This window comes from Theropithecus gelada, chromosome 11, assembly GCF_003255815.1.
Source record: "Theropithecus gelada isolate Dixy chromosome 11, Tgel_1.0, whole genome shotgun sequence".
Lineage (NCBI taxonomy): Eukaryota > Metazoa > Chordata > Mammalia > Primates > Cercopithecidae > Theropithecus > Theropithecus gelada.
In genome coordinates this window covers 30,899,289-30,913,962 of record NC_037679.1, presented here as the reverse complement: position 1 = coordinate 30,913,962, position 14,674 = coordinate 30,899,289, and the positions used below count along the sequence as shown (strand labels likewise).

Sequence of the window (14,674 nt, the reverse complement as noted above, 5' to 3'; positions counted from 1 at the left end):
ACATAAAGCTGCAGGACGCAAAATCAATGTACAAAAATCAGTAGCATTTCTATACACCAATAAAGAACTAACAGAAAAAGAAACCAAGAAAGCAATTCCATTTACAATAGCTACAAACAAACAAAAAGGAAATAATGTAGGAATAAATTTAACCAAGGTGAAAGAGCTCTACAAGAATAACTACAAACACTGATGAAAACTTAAGGAGGACATAAAATAATGGAAAGGCATCAATGTTCATAGACTAGAAGAATATTGTGAAAATGACCACAATACCAAAAGCAATCTACACATTCAATGCAATCTCTATCAAAATACCAATGACGATCTTCCCAGAAATTGAAAAACAATCCTAAAATTCATATGGAACCACAAAAGATCCCAAATAGCCAAAGCAATCCTAAACAAAAAGAACAAAGCTGGATGCCTCACACTAACAGACTTCAAAATACACTACAAACCTACAGTAACCAAAACAGCATGGTGCTGACATAAAAAACATACACAGACCAATTGAAGAGAATAAGGAACCCAGAAATAAATTTAGAGCCAACTGATTTTTGACAAAGTCACCAAGAACATTCACTGAGGAAGAAACAGCCTCTTCTATAAATGGTGCTGGGAAAACTAAATATGTATACACAGAAAAAATGAAACTAGAACCCTACCTCTCACCATATACAAAAATCAACTCAAAATGGATTGAAGGGCTACGCATGGTGGCTCATGCTTGTAATCCCAGCACTTTGGGAGGCCGAGTCAGGCACATCACCTGAGGTTGGGAGTTCAAGACCATCCTGCCAATATGGTGAAACCCCATCTCTACTAAAAATACAAAAAAAAAATCAGCAGGGCATGGTGGCAGGTGCCTGTAATCCCAGCTACTTGGGAGGCTGAGGCAGAAGAATCGCTTGAACCTGGGAAATAGAGGGTGCAGTGAGTTGAGATTGCACCACTGCATTCCAGCCTGGGCAACATAGCGAGACTTCATTTCAAAAAAAAAAAAAGATTGAAGGCTTAAATGTAAGATCCAAAACTATGAAACTACTGTAAGAAAATGCTTCAAAAACTACTAGAGGAAATTATTCAGGGCACTGGTCAGGACAAAGATTTTATAGAGAAGATTGCAAAAGCACTGGAAACAAGAGCAAAAACAGACAAACAGGATTACATCAAAATAACAACTTCTGCATAGCATAGGAAACAAGAGAATGAAGATACAACCTGTAGAATGGGAAAAAATACCTGCAAACTATACATCCAACAAGGGTTCAATATCCAGAAGATACAAGAAAGTCAAAAACCTCAACAGAAAAAAAAAAAAATACTCCAATTTAAAAAAGGGTAAATAAGTTAAATAGGTATCTCTCAAAAGAAGACATACAGGAAGTTTATATTCAGGGCAACTTGAATCTGTGCTTCCGGACTGCAATCCTCCATCTTGGCACAAATAAACTCTGTTGAGGGAAGACAGGGAACCTGAATGGAGGGACCAGCTGAAGCCATGGCAGAAGAACATAAATTGTGAATATTTCATGGACATTTGTTAGTTCCCCAAATTAATGCTTTTTATAATTTCTTACACCTGTCTTTAATGCAGTCTCTGAACATAAATTGGGAAGATTTCATGGACATCTATTACTTCCCCAATCAATACTCTTATAATAAATTTCCTATGCCTGTCTTTAACCTCTTAATCCCATCATCTTTGTAAGCTAAGGATGTATGTCACCTCAGGACCCTGTGATGCTTGCATTATCTGCACAAACTGTTTGTAAAGCATGTGTGTTTGAACAATATGAAATCTGGGCACCTTCAAAAGAACAGGATAACAGCGATTTTCAGGGAACAAGGGAGATAACTATAAAGTCTGATTGCCTGCAGGGCCAGGCAGAACAGAGTCATATTTCTCTTCTTTCAGAAAGCAAATAGGAGAAATACCACTGAATTCTTTTCTCTTCAAGGAATAACCCTGGGAAAACGAATGCATTCCCAGGGGGAGGTCTCCAAAATGGCCGCTCTGGGAGTGTCTGTCTTATGCAGTTGTAGATAAAGGATGAAATATGCCCTGGTCTCCTGCAGTGCCCTCAGGCTTGCTAGGATTAGGAAATTCCAGCCTGGCAAATTCTAGTCAGACCAGTTGTCTGCTCTCGAACCCTGTTCCCATTAAGATGTTTATCAATGACAATGTGTGCCCAATGGACATGGACCTTCACCAGTAATTCTTGTTTTGCCCTGAACTTGTGATCTCACTCTGCCTCTCTGCCCTTGTGATATTGTATTGCCTTTGAAGCATGTGATCTCTGTGACTCATTCCCTATTTGTACACCCCTCCCCTTTTGAAACCCCTAATAAAAACCTGCTGGTTTTGCAGCTCAAGGTGCATCACGGAACCTGCCGACATGCAATGTCACCCCCAGACACCCAGCTGTAAAATTTCTTTCTTTTGTACTCTTTCTCTTTATTTCTCAGACCAGCCAACACTTAGGGAAAATAGAAAAGAACCTATGTTGAAATACTGGGGGCTGGTTCCCCCGATAAAACTCTATATCTACATTTTAAAATGACAATGACAAAAAAAAAACATACAAATGGCTAACAGGTATATGAAAAAAATGTTCAACATCACTAATTAGCAAGAAAATGCAAATCAAAACCTCAATGAGATACCATCTCATCCCAGAAAGGCTAATTAACTGATGACTAATTATTTGTCATCAAAACAACAACAATAAAAAAAATGCTGGTGAGGATATGGAGAAAAGATAACTCTTATACACTGCTGGTGGGAATGTAAATTGGTTCAACCACTACAGAAAACAGTATGAAGGTTCCTCAAAAAACTAAAAACAGTGGCCAGGCGTGATGGCTCACGCTTGTAATCCCAACACTTTGGGAGGCCAAAGCGGGCAGATGGTTTGAACTCAGGAGTTCAAGACCAGCCTGGGCAACATGGTGAAATGTTATCTCTACAAAAATACAAAAATAATTAGCCGGACATGGTGGCACATGCTTGTAGTCCCAGCTGTTCAGGAGGCTGAGGTGAGAGGATTGCCTGAACCCAGAAATTGGGAGGTTGCAGTGAGGCAAGATTACATCACTGCATTCCAGCTTGAGCAACAAAGTGAGACTCTATCTCAAAAAAAAAGAAAAAAAAATTACCATATGATCCGGTAATCCCACTTTTGACTATATATTCAAAAAAAAGAAAATCAGTATGTCAAAGAAGCACTCCCAAGTTTACTGCTGCACTATTCACAATAGCCAAGATACGGAGTCAATCTAAGAGTCCATCAACAGATGACTGGATAAAGAAAATGTGGTGGCCAGGCACGGTGGCTCACACCTGTAATCCCAGCACTTTGGGAGGCCAAAGTGGGCACATCACCTGAGGTCGGGGATTCGAGACCAGCCTGACCAACAGGGAGAAACCCTGTCTCTACTAAAAATACAAAATTAGCCAGGCGTGGTGGCACACGCCTGTAATTCCAGCTACTCAGGAGGCTGAGACAGGAGAATCACTTGAACCCGGGAGGCAGAGGCTGTGGTGAGTCAAGGTCACGCCATTGCACTCCAGCCTGGGCAAGAAGAGTGAAACTCTGTCTCAAAAAACAAAAAAAGAAAGAAAATATGGTATATATACACAATGGTATACTATTAAGCCACAAAAATGAAAAAAAATCCTGTCATTTGCAGTAACATGGATGAGCATCAAGGAATATGTTAAGTAAAATAAGCCAGCGACAGAAAGATAAATACCACATGTTCTAACTCATATGTAGAAGCTAAAACAGTTGGCTTCATCGAAGTAGAAAGGAGAATAGCAGTTACTACAGGCAGGGAAGGGTTGGGGGAAGGGAAGTAGACAAAGGTTGGTTAATCAATACCAAAGTACAGCTAGACAGGAAGAATAAATTCTAATGTTCTACAGCACTATTACATGATATAATTAACTATTTATTGTGTATTTTCAAATAGAAGAGATTGTGAATGCTTCTAACACAAAGAAATAATAAATGTTCTAAGCAATAGATAGGCTAAGATTTGATTACACATTATATACATATATCAAATTATCACACTATACTCCATAAATATGTACAATTATTATGTGCCAATTAAAAAATAAAAGCAAAATCTAGATTTTTTAAAGTCCAATTAAAACTTCAATAATATATAATAACGAAGATATTTCTTAGACTCTATCATGAATTGATTCTTTACTATCCTGCCATAGAACATTCTGCTTCTTATGTTTATCAACTGTAACAACTGACATTTGAAAAGCTATCTCCAGGCATATTTGTTACAAAAAAATTATTTTGCTACAGGGAGCAATTATGATGTGAATAATTTCACCTCAGATAACATTTGTTAGTAGAATAAGCTTTCAATTTCTTCACTCTGGTTTTATTCATGATCTCTAACGCAAAATTAAAAGGTTCTGGGCAGACGTAGTGTAATCCCAGGACACTGGGAAGCCAACACAGGAGGATCACTTGAGGCCAGCAGTTCAAGACCATCCTGGGCAGTAAAGCAAGATGCCCCCCAACTCCCATCTTTTAAGAAAAAAAAAATTAAATTAAATTTTTAAAGAAAGCTTCAAATGCTTTTATCTGCTATGTAATATTTTTATTACCCATTACTTTACAAAAACATTTCTACATTATCAAATCTGACCCTCAAAATTCAGTTAGATAGATATTATCATTCCCATCTTGTAACTGAAAAAACTGCAAGAAAATCAAGTGATTTGCTCAAGCTTCTTCTACTACTCTAGGGCTGAGACTGAAAGGTCTACTCTACAAGTTTTATTTGTCCAAAGAGTACATAATGAAAAAGGCTATCAACTTAAGGCTCAGCATATATGGACACTGACAAAACTGTTCCAATATCCTACGTGCTGTTTGCATCCCAATCTGTAGTATTCACCAACTACCAGTGCTGTGAACATGAGTAGGTCCTCTGTACTACAGGAAGCAAAGAAAGAGCATCAGCAGTCCCTTTCTTCCTTTCTACTACCTAAGATTTGAGAGAAAATGAAGAGCTCATAGGAACAGTAGAAAAAAACAAGTCAGGAAAAAAAAGAAAAAATATATATCCCAAGAAGGTAAAGGTCAATGGAAACTACAATCAGGAATCTGGCAAACTGAAGCCTAAAAGAAGAAAAAGATCGAAACAAAAGTCTACACTACCAGAGATGTGCAACATGTTTGAGACTCCTTCCATAAGAAGCCAAATTCTACAAAGAATCAGCACCATGCATCTCAAATAGTGAAAGAATGTATAGGCAACACATTCTCATGACTTACCTTAGGGATACAGAGGCATCAATATGTAAAAACAGAACAGCCTAATCAGTTTCCCAGACCATATCTGAGATATTACTCCTCAAACCTAACAACTTACTAATTTGAGATATTTTACAAGAGAACAAATTATATGGCAAAAACTTACCTAAAATACATCTCGAATGGGGATATAAATGATGTTTTCATTTCATCTTCCAGTTCATCTAGCAGAGAACACTGAATATGAAAACTGCTCGAAGGATACATAGTGTCAAAATCAAGACTTGGTTGGTTTGGCAGTATGGGGGCGGGGTGAACCATAATTCCTATATGGTCCAATCTTTTAAAATCAAGAAATAATGTATTTGGGTAAATGAATTTAAATTGAAATTTGAAGAGAATAACAAGATAACCCCCCAAAAAATCACATACAATAAAAAGGCAAAAGGTGCAACTGATTAAGAAAACCAAAACTTTTTTTTTTTTTTGAGACGGGTCTCGCTCTGTCGCCCAGGCTGGAGTGCAGTCGCACAATCTCAGCTCACTGCAAGCTCTGCCTCCTGGGTTCACGCCATTCTCCTGCCTCAGCCTCCCAAGCAGCTGGGACCACAGGCACCTGCCACCACGCCTGGCTAATTTTTTTGTATTTTTAGTAGAGACGGGGTTTCACCATGTTAGCCAGGATGGTCTCGAACTCCTGACCTCGTGATCCACCCGCCTCGGCCTCCCAAAGTGATGGGATTACAGGCATGAGCTACCGCACCTGGCCAAGAAAAACAACACTCTTAAGTACCCAGTAACACGAAGTAAAAGATATGGAAGATCTTTTTTTAAAAAAAAGACACAATAGCTATGTTTTAATACTACTACTAATAAAGAAATGCAAGAAAGTGATTATGATAAAAGTTAGGGTAACAGTTTCTTAGGAGACAAGGGGTGGTACATGGAAGGTCATCTGGAGTTATTGGCAAAGGTCTATTTTTTTTTTTTGAGACAGAGTCTTGCTGTGTCGCCCACACTGGAGTGTACTGTCGTGATCTTGGCTCACTGCAAGCTCCGCCTCCAGGGTTCACGCTATTCTCCTGCCTCAGCCTCCTGAGTAGCTGGGACTACAGGCCCCCGCCACCATGCCCAGCTATTTTTTTTGTATTTTTAGTAGAGACGGAGCTTCACCATGTTAGCCAGGATGGTCTCAAGCTCCTGGCAAAGGTCTATTTTTTAATCTAAGCAGTGATTACAAGAAGGTTTGCCTTATGACTCTACAAGAAGGTTTGCCTTATGACTCGTTGAGCTATATGGTAAATGTGATTTTCAGTATCTGAATTTTGTTTTACAACAAAAATGCTAAAAATTACTGATGATAAACACAAAATGATATGGTTTAACTGTATCCCTACCCAAATCTCATCTCAAATTGTAATCCCCACATGTCGAGGGAGGAACCTAATGGGAGGTGATTGGATCATAAGGACAGTTTCCCCCATGCTGTTCTCATGATAGTGAGGGAGTTCTCACAAGATCTCATGGTTTAAAAGTGGCAGTTTCCCCTGAGCACTCTCTCTCTCCTGCTGCCATGTAAGACATGCCTTGCTTCCCCTTCGCCTTCTGCCGTGAAGTTTCCTGAGGCCTCCCTAGCCATTCGAAACTGTGAGTTAATTAAAACCTCTTTCCTTTATAAATTACCTAGTCTCAGGTATTTCTTTATAGCAGTATGAAAACAAAGTAATACACAAAATGTAAAGTCTTAAATAGGATCTAAATCAATCTCAAGGGTACTGAAGGAATTTTGTCTGATGGAAAACATGACACAAATTCAACAATGAAAAAATATACCTCGAGAAAAAGAAAGGGAAGAACAGATCAAGCAGAGATTTGAGGAAGTAGCACCACCTGTCACCAAGTTAATCTGCAAAAGAAAAGGTTGGAGGGAGAGGAATGCTATTGTTTTGGAAGATTATACAGACTATCAACGAGATGGGAGAAAAAAAGACACTTAACTACAAATTACAAACTAGTATAAAACCACTCTGTATATGATAATGACCTTCAGCTACTCAAACATCTACTGGCACATTCTCTAAACACATACCATCTGTTAAAATTCTTGAATTATCTTGCTGATAATGTTGCCTGTCAGAAGGTACAGAATAGAAAAGAGAATTAATACAGACCAACAAGAAGGAAATAGTAAAATCTTGGGAGAAAAAAGCCATCTTAAGAGTTCATAACAACAAAAAGAACAAATTTGGAAAACAAACATTCAGCCTACGATTGAAGGGGAAAAAAGATGTACAGAAGAGATAGGTATTAATTCCACCAAAAACAGAAAGGAAAAAGAAACCCTATATAAAAACTTCCACTTCTGGCCAAGATGGAATGACAGGCTGGATTTAACCTCCCACCAGGAAAATAATAATAATAATAATAAACTAAAAATACTGACCAACCTATGAAACAATGGTTTTCACAATACTTCCCCCATCAAACAATAAATGATAGTGACTACTGAGAGAAAGGAACCAAATGAAGTTAGCAATACAATTGTCTAGCTTACCGTTGTGAGTTCCCAGCCATGGGAAAGGGAGAGAAAACTCAGAAGGCGTCCAGTGAGGAGAGGGATGTGGGAAATAGGGGATGCCAATACAGCTAGAGTTCACAGGAGAAAGTACCAGAGAAAAGAGAAGAACACACAGGGAACTCAAGAAATCTGCAGTCTTCCTCGAGTATTCAGCAGAGTATGGAACAGTGCATGTTTGTCAGTAAACTCCTCAAGGCAAGAGGGAAACTATTAGAAGAAACTATCTGCAGACTCACATAGCTGTTTGCACCAGAGTGGAAAATTTCATAATTCACAAAGCACTCCCTTGCCTCATCAGTGAGGCAAAATTAGTTCTATACTAAACACTGTGCTGATACCATTTAGCAAAGTTTAAAGGCAAGACCCAAAAGCACCAAACTGACTCCAAGCAACTTAAGTGCCTTCTAACACAAAGCTCAATAATATTTTACAGAACACAAAAATAACTAGCATCCAAAAAAAGAGAATTCAACATATCTGACATTTTCCAGTAAAAAATTTACCACTAAGGCATGCTAAGAGCCAGGAAAATATGATCTATAACAAGAAAAAGTAATCAATTACCACTGACCACAAAGCAACACAAATAATCAGTAGTGAAGGATATTAAAGTATTATTTTAAGTCTATCCCATATGTTCAAGACACTAAAGTCACAACTCGGCCAGGTGCAGTGGCTCATGCCTGTAATCCCAGCACTGTGGGAGGGTGGTATGGTTTGGATCTGTGTCCCTGCCCAAATTTCATGTTAAATTGTAATCCCCAATGTTGGAGGCAGGGCCTGGTAGGAGGTAATGGGATTATGCGGGCAGTTTCTCATGGTTTAGCACCATTCCCCTTGGTGCTGTCTTGGCAGTAGTGAGTTCTCATGAGATGGTTGTTTAAAAGTATGTGGCACATATCCTCTCTCTATTCCTCCTGCTCTATGTGAAGTGTTGGCTCACTCTTTGCCTCCCGCCACGATTTTAAGTTTCCTGAGGCCTCCCTAGAAGCTGAGCAGAAGCCAGCATCACCCTTCCTGTACAGCCTGAAGAACCGTGAGCCAATTAAACCTCTTTTCTTTATAACTTGCCCAGTCTCAGGTATTTCTTTATAGCAGTGAGTGAGAATTGACTGATACAGAAAATTGGTACCAGGAATGGGCACTGCTATAAAGACACCTTAAAATGTGGGCGCAGCTTTGGATTTGGGTAACAGACAGAGGTTAGAAGAGTGTGGAGGGCTCAAAGATAGGAAGATGAGGGAAAGTTTGGAATTTCCTAGAGACTGGTTGAATGGTTGTGACCAAAATACTGGTAGTGATATGACAGTGAAGGCCAGGCTGACGAGGTCTCAGATGGAAATGAGGAACTATTGGGAACTGGAGTAAAAGTCACTTTTGCTATGTCTTAGCAAACAACCTGGCCGTACTGTGCCCCTGCTTTAGGGATCTGTGGAACTTTGAACTTGAGAGGGATGATTTAGGGTATCTAATGGAAGAAATTTCTAAGCAGCAAAGCATTCAAGATGTGGCCTGGTTGCTTCTAACAACCTATGCTCATATGCATATGCAAATAAATGACCTGAAACTGGAACTTATATATAAAAGGTAAGCAGGACATAAAAGTTTAGAAAATTTGCAGCCTCGCCATGTGGCAATAAAGAAAAGTACATTTTCAGGAGAGCAATTCAAGCCCACAGCAGAAATTTGCATAACTACCAGAAAGGCAAGTGCTGATAGCCAAGACAATGGGAAAAAGGACTTGAAAGCATTTCAGAGACCTTTGCAGCAGCCATTCCCATCACAGGACCAAGGCATAGGAGAGAAAAACGGTTTCCTTGGCCAGGCCGAGGATCCTGCTGCCCTGCACCACCTCAGGACACTGCTCCCTGCATCCCAGACATTCCAGCTCCAGCTGTGACTCAAAAGGCTCCAGGTAAAGCTCAGGCTGCTGCTTCACAAGGCGCAAGCTATAAGCCCTAGCAGTTTCCACACGATGTTAATTTAAGCCTGCAGGTGCACAGAACGCAACAGCTGAAGCTTTAGAGTCTCTGCCTAGAATTCAGAGGATGTATGGAGAAGCCAAGCAGAACCCTGATGTAGGGGCAGAGTCCTCATGAAGAACCTCTACTAGGGCAGTGAGGAGGAGGAATGTAGGATTGGTGCCTCCACAAAGGCACTGCCTAGTGGAGCTGTGAGAAGAGGGCCATTGTCCTTCAGATCCCAGAATGATAAATCCACCAAGAGCTTGCACTCTTAGCCTGGAAAAGCCACAGGCACACAATGCCTGCCCTTGAGAGCAGCCATGGGGGCTGAGCCCTGCAACGCCACAGGGCATAGCTGTCCAAGGCCTTGGGTGCCCACCCCTTGTATCAGTGTGCCCTAAGTGTGGGACATGAAGTCAAAAGCCTTGGGTGCCCACCCCTTGTATCAGTGTGCCCTAAGTGTGGGACATGAAGTCAAAAGAGATTATTTTGGAGCTTTAAGATTTAATGACTGCCCTGCTGGGTTTCAGGCTTGCATGGGCCTGTAGCCCCTTTCTTTTGGCAGATTTTTCCCTTTTGGAATGGGAGTATTTACCCAATGCCTATAACTAGGATCTTGGGAGTAACTAACTTGTGTTTCATTTTACAGCCTCATAGGTGGAAAGGACTAACCTTGTCTCAGATGAGACTTTGGACTTCTGAGTTAATGCTAGAAATGAGTTAAGACTTTGAGGGACTACTGGGAAAGTATGATTATATTTTGAAATGTGATAAGGACATGGAGATTTGGGAGGGGCCGGAAGAGGAATGATACGGTTTGGATCTGTGTCCCCGCCCAAATCTCATGTTGAACTGCAATACCCATTGTTGAGGGTGGGGCCTGGGGGGAGGTAATGGTGGGGGTGGTTTCTCATGGTTTAACACCATCCACTCTTTATGCTGTCATCACAACAGTTAGTTCTCATGAGATCTGGTTTAAAAGTGTGTGGCATCTCCCCCTCCCCCTTCCTCCTGCTCTATGTGACCTGTTAGCTTGTTCTTTGTCTTCCACCATGACTGTAAGTTTCCTGAGGCCTCCCAGAAGCTGAGCAGATGCCAGCATCATGCTTCCTGTACAGTCTGTAGAACCATGAGCCAATTAAACCTATTTTCTCTATAAATTACTGAGTCTCAGGTTTTTTGTTTTTTTTTTTTTCTTTTTTTTTGAGATGGAGCGTTGCTCTGTCGCCAGGCTGGAGTGCAGTGGCACAATCTCGGCTCACTGCAAGCTCTGCCTCCCAGGTTCAAGCAATTCTCCTGCCTTAGCTTCCCAAGTAGCTGGGACTACAGGCACGTGCCACAACACCTGGCTAATTTTTGTATTTTTAGTAGACAGGATTTCACCATGCTGGCCAGGATGGTCCTGATCTCCTGACCTCATGATCCACCCACCTTGGTCTCCCAAAGTGCTAGGATTACAGGCGTGAGCCACTGTACCCAGCCTCAGGTATTTCTTTATAGCAGTGTGAAAACTGATTAATACAGAGGCCCAAGTAGGAGGATCACCTTGAGGGCAGGAGTTCAAGACTAGTCTGGGCAACACAGCTAGACCCCATGTCTACAAAACAAAAAAATTAGCCAGGCATGGTGGCACATGCCTGTAGTCCTAGCTACTCGGAAGGCTGAGGCGAAAAGATCACTTGAGCCCAGGAATTAAAGGTTGTAATGAGTCATGATCATATCACTGCACTTCAGCCCGGGCACAGAACAAAAACTCTGTGGCTTCTCCCGTTGCTGCCTGTGGCTGCGCAGCCAACCTGCTCAGAAGGAGCTGGGTCGCGCCACTGTGCGAAACCCGCCAGCTCCACATGGCAAGTAAAATGCACTGGTTTAGAACTTCTGATGTCTTTCAAACCACTCTAGCCAGTGTAGCCCCAGTATTTACCACGACAAAATTTGACAGAGAAATGTTACTTCTTTTGAAGGGAAGAACACTGAGTTATACCAAGAGTTAGGTCTTCAAGCCAGAGATTTGAGATTTCACCATGTAATGAGTATCACAGCCAGAAATAATAGGATTATCATGAGAATGGAGTATTTGAAAGCTGGGATAACTCGAGAGTGTCTTCTGATTTTAGATTATCATAATTTAAACTCACAGCAATGGCTGTTCTGAGAACTCTCTTCACAATTGTCTGGAGAGGGTCAACTTGTTATAAACCCTTTAACTTTTTGAGTTTAGAGCTATAGAAGCGCTCCCGCAATACTTGATCAACACCCTTCAGGTGAAACTTAGCATTTTCCAGCCACTGATTCTCGAGACGCTGGAAGCTTTGGTGGACCCCAAACATTCTTCTGTAGACAGAAGCAAACTCCACATTTTACTACAGAACAGCAAAAGTCTACTAGAGTTAGAAACAGATATTAAAATTTTCAAAGAGTCAATCTTGGAGATTTTGGATGAGGAAGAGTTGCTAGAAGAGTTCTATCAAAATGGAGTGACCCACAAGTCTTTGAAAAGAGCAGTACTGGGACTGACCATGCAGAGGAGATGGAGTTGCTGATGGAAAACTACTACCAACTGGCTGACGATCTCTCCAATGCAGCTTAGGAGCTTAGGGTACTGATTGATGATTCACAAAGTATTATTTTCATCAATCCTGCCAGCCACCGTAACGTGATAATGAAGTTGAATCTACAGCTGACCGTAAGAACCTTCTCTCTTTTACTCTTTGGAGTAATGGGAGTTGCTTTTGGAATGAGTTTGGAATCTCCCCTTGAAGAGGCCCAACGAGTGTTTTGGCTGATTACAGGAATTACGTTCATGGGAAGTGGCCTTATCTGGAGGTGCCCGCTTTCATTCCTGGGACAACAGCTAGAAGTTCCACTGCCTCGCATGACGGCCTCCTTACCTAAAAAGACTCTTCTAGCAGATACAAGCGTGGAACAAAAAACAGCCTCAGACCCGATGGACTTGGATCAGGCAGGAGTATCCTAACAAACAATGAGGAACAACCCTGTGGACACTGAAGTTTTTTTTTTTTTTTTTTATAATCACAAGTAACTTCTGATACTTTTATTATTTTCTTATATGGAGTCAGACACTTGAAAAAAAATAATATCTGATGACAAAATATTTTGGAAGTCACAATACTAGAACTTGATTGCATTTCCAGAATTCTGAGTTAAAGAAACAAAGTGTTTGCTTTGTAACAGGCTAAAATTCTATTTCCTGCAAACTTTAAATGCTGTTTTTAGACATGATGTGAGGCAACACAAGAACAGAGAGTTGTATAAATTTTATTTAATTTATACATAACAAGAAAAGTACAATTTCAGGCTGAATGAAGCATAGGAGCTTGAAAAACCCATAGGAAGCCATAGTTCTTTGTCACTACAAGGAATTACCTTCATGTGAATTTCCTGACTCTCAGGTGACTAAAAGCTACCATTCTATGTATGAACCTTAAAACAAATTCTGGAAGTTTGTGCTTTAAAAACCAAACTTTGACATAACATTATTTTCTTATATTTGCCCCCCCTTTTATATAAGATGAATAAAAAGAAATAACTTTTTAAAAAAGACCCAACTGAACTTGTATTAAAAGGATTTGTATCCAGAACATAAAATCCAGGACATAAAAAGAACACTAAAAACTCAGTAACAAAAAAAAAAAAAAAAAAGTTTGAAAAAAATAAGCAGAAGATTTAAACAGACACTTCATCAAAGAAGATACAAGGACAGCAAATAAGCACATGGAAAATACTCAACACCATTAGTCATTACAGAAATGTAAACTGAAACCATAATGAAACACTATTACACACCTATTAGAATGGCTATAATTAAAATGACTGACATTAAATATGGGCAAAAATATGAAGCAACTGGAACTTTCATACACTGCCAGTGAAAACAAAACACTACACCTACTTTGGAAAACAATTTCCCACTGTGTTAGAATGCTACACACACAACTAATATATATGATCCAGCCACTCCATTCTCAGGTATCCAATCAAGAAAAATGAAAGTATATTTTCATAAAAGACGTACACCAATGCTCAGAGCAGCTTTATTTTATTTATTTATTTATTTATTGAGACGGAGTTTCTTTCTTGTTGCTCAGGCTGGCGTGCAGTGGCAAGATATCGGCTCACCACAACCTCCACCTCCCGGATTCAAGCAATTCTCCTGCCTCAGCCTCCCAAGTAGCTGGGATTACAGGCATGCACCACCACAGTCAGCTACTTTTGTATTTTTAGTAGAGACAGGGTTTCTCCATGTTGGTCAGGCTGGTCTTGAACTCCTGGCCTCAGGTGATCCACCCACCTCGGCCTTCCAAATTCCAAAGTGCTGGGATTACAGGTGTGAGCCACTGCACCCGGCCTAAGAGCAGCTTAATTTGTAACACTCAAAGTGGAAATAACCCAAATATCTATCAAACACAAGACCAGATAAACAAAATGTGATATACTCATACAATGAATATTATTTGTGGGTTTTTTTCGAGACAGTCTTGCTCTGTCACCCAGGCTGGAGTGCAGTGGCACGATCTCAGCTTACTGCAACCTCTGCCTCCTATATTCAAGCAATGCTCCTGCCTCAGCCTCCTGAGCAGCTGGGATTACAGGCACATACCACCACGTCCAGCTAATGTTTGCATTGTTAGTAGAGACAAGGTTTCACCATGTTGGTCAGGCTGGTCTCGAACTCCTTACCTTGTGATCCACCCGCCTTAGCCTCTCAAAGTGCTGGGACTACAGGCGTGAGCCACCATGCCCAGCCCAATGGATATTATTTGGGGGGGAAAAAAAAAACTAATGATACATACAACAACATGAATGAATTTCAAAATAAT

The 14,674-nt window shown here is 40.5% G+C and overlaps 1 protein-coding gene and 1 pseudogene across 7 annotated transcripts in view; one reads left to right on the top strand and one right to left on the bottom strand.

Annotated features, from left to right (window-relative positions):
- TBC1D15 (TBC1 domain family member 15) overlaps positions 1–14,674 on the bottom strand; it is an 81,871-nt gene that overhangs the window by 59,534 nt on the left and 7,663 nt on the right. Inside the window, exon 1 of one of the 6 annotated variants that reach the window (XM_025401924.1) lies at positions 5,458–5,517. The exons of the other annotated variants lie outside the window; for them this stretch is intronic. The gene's annotated coding sequence lies outside the window, so the exon portion shown is untranslated. Of the gene's footprint in view, positions 1–5,457; positions 5,518–14,674 lie in introns of those variants that run through there. 6 annotated transcript variants of the gene reach the window in all.
- LOC112634166 lies at positions 6,545–13,692 on the top strand (annotated as a pseudogene). Its single transcript, XR_003121739.1, has 2 exons — positions 6,545–6,560; positions 11,568–13,692. The product of XR_003121739.1 is annotated as a magnesium transporter MRS2 homolog, mitochondrial pseudogene (transcript).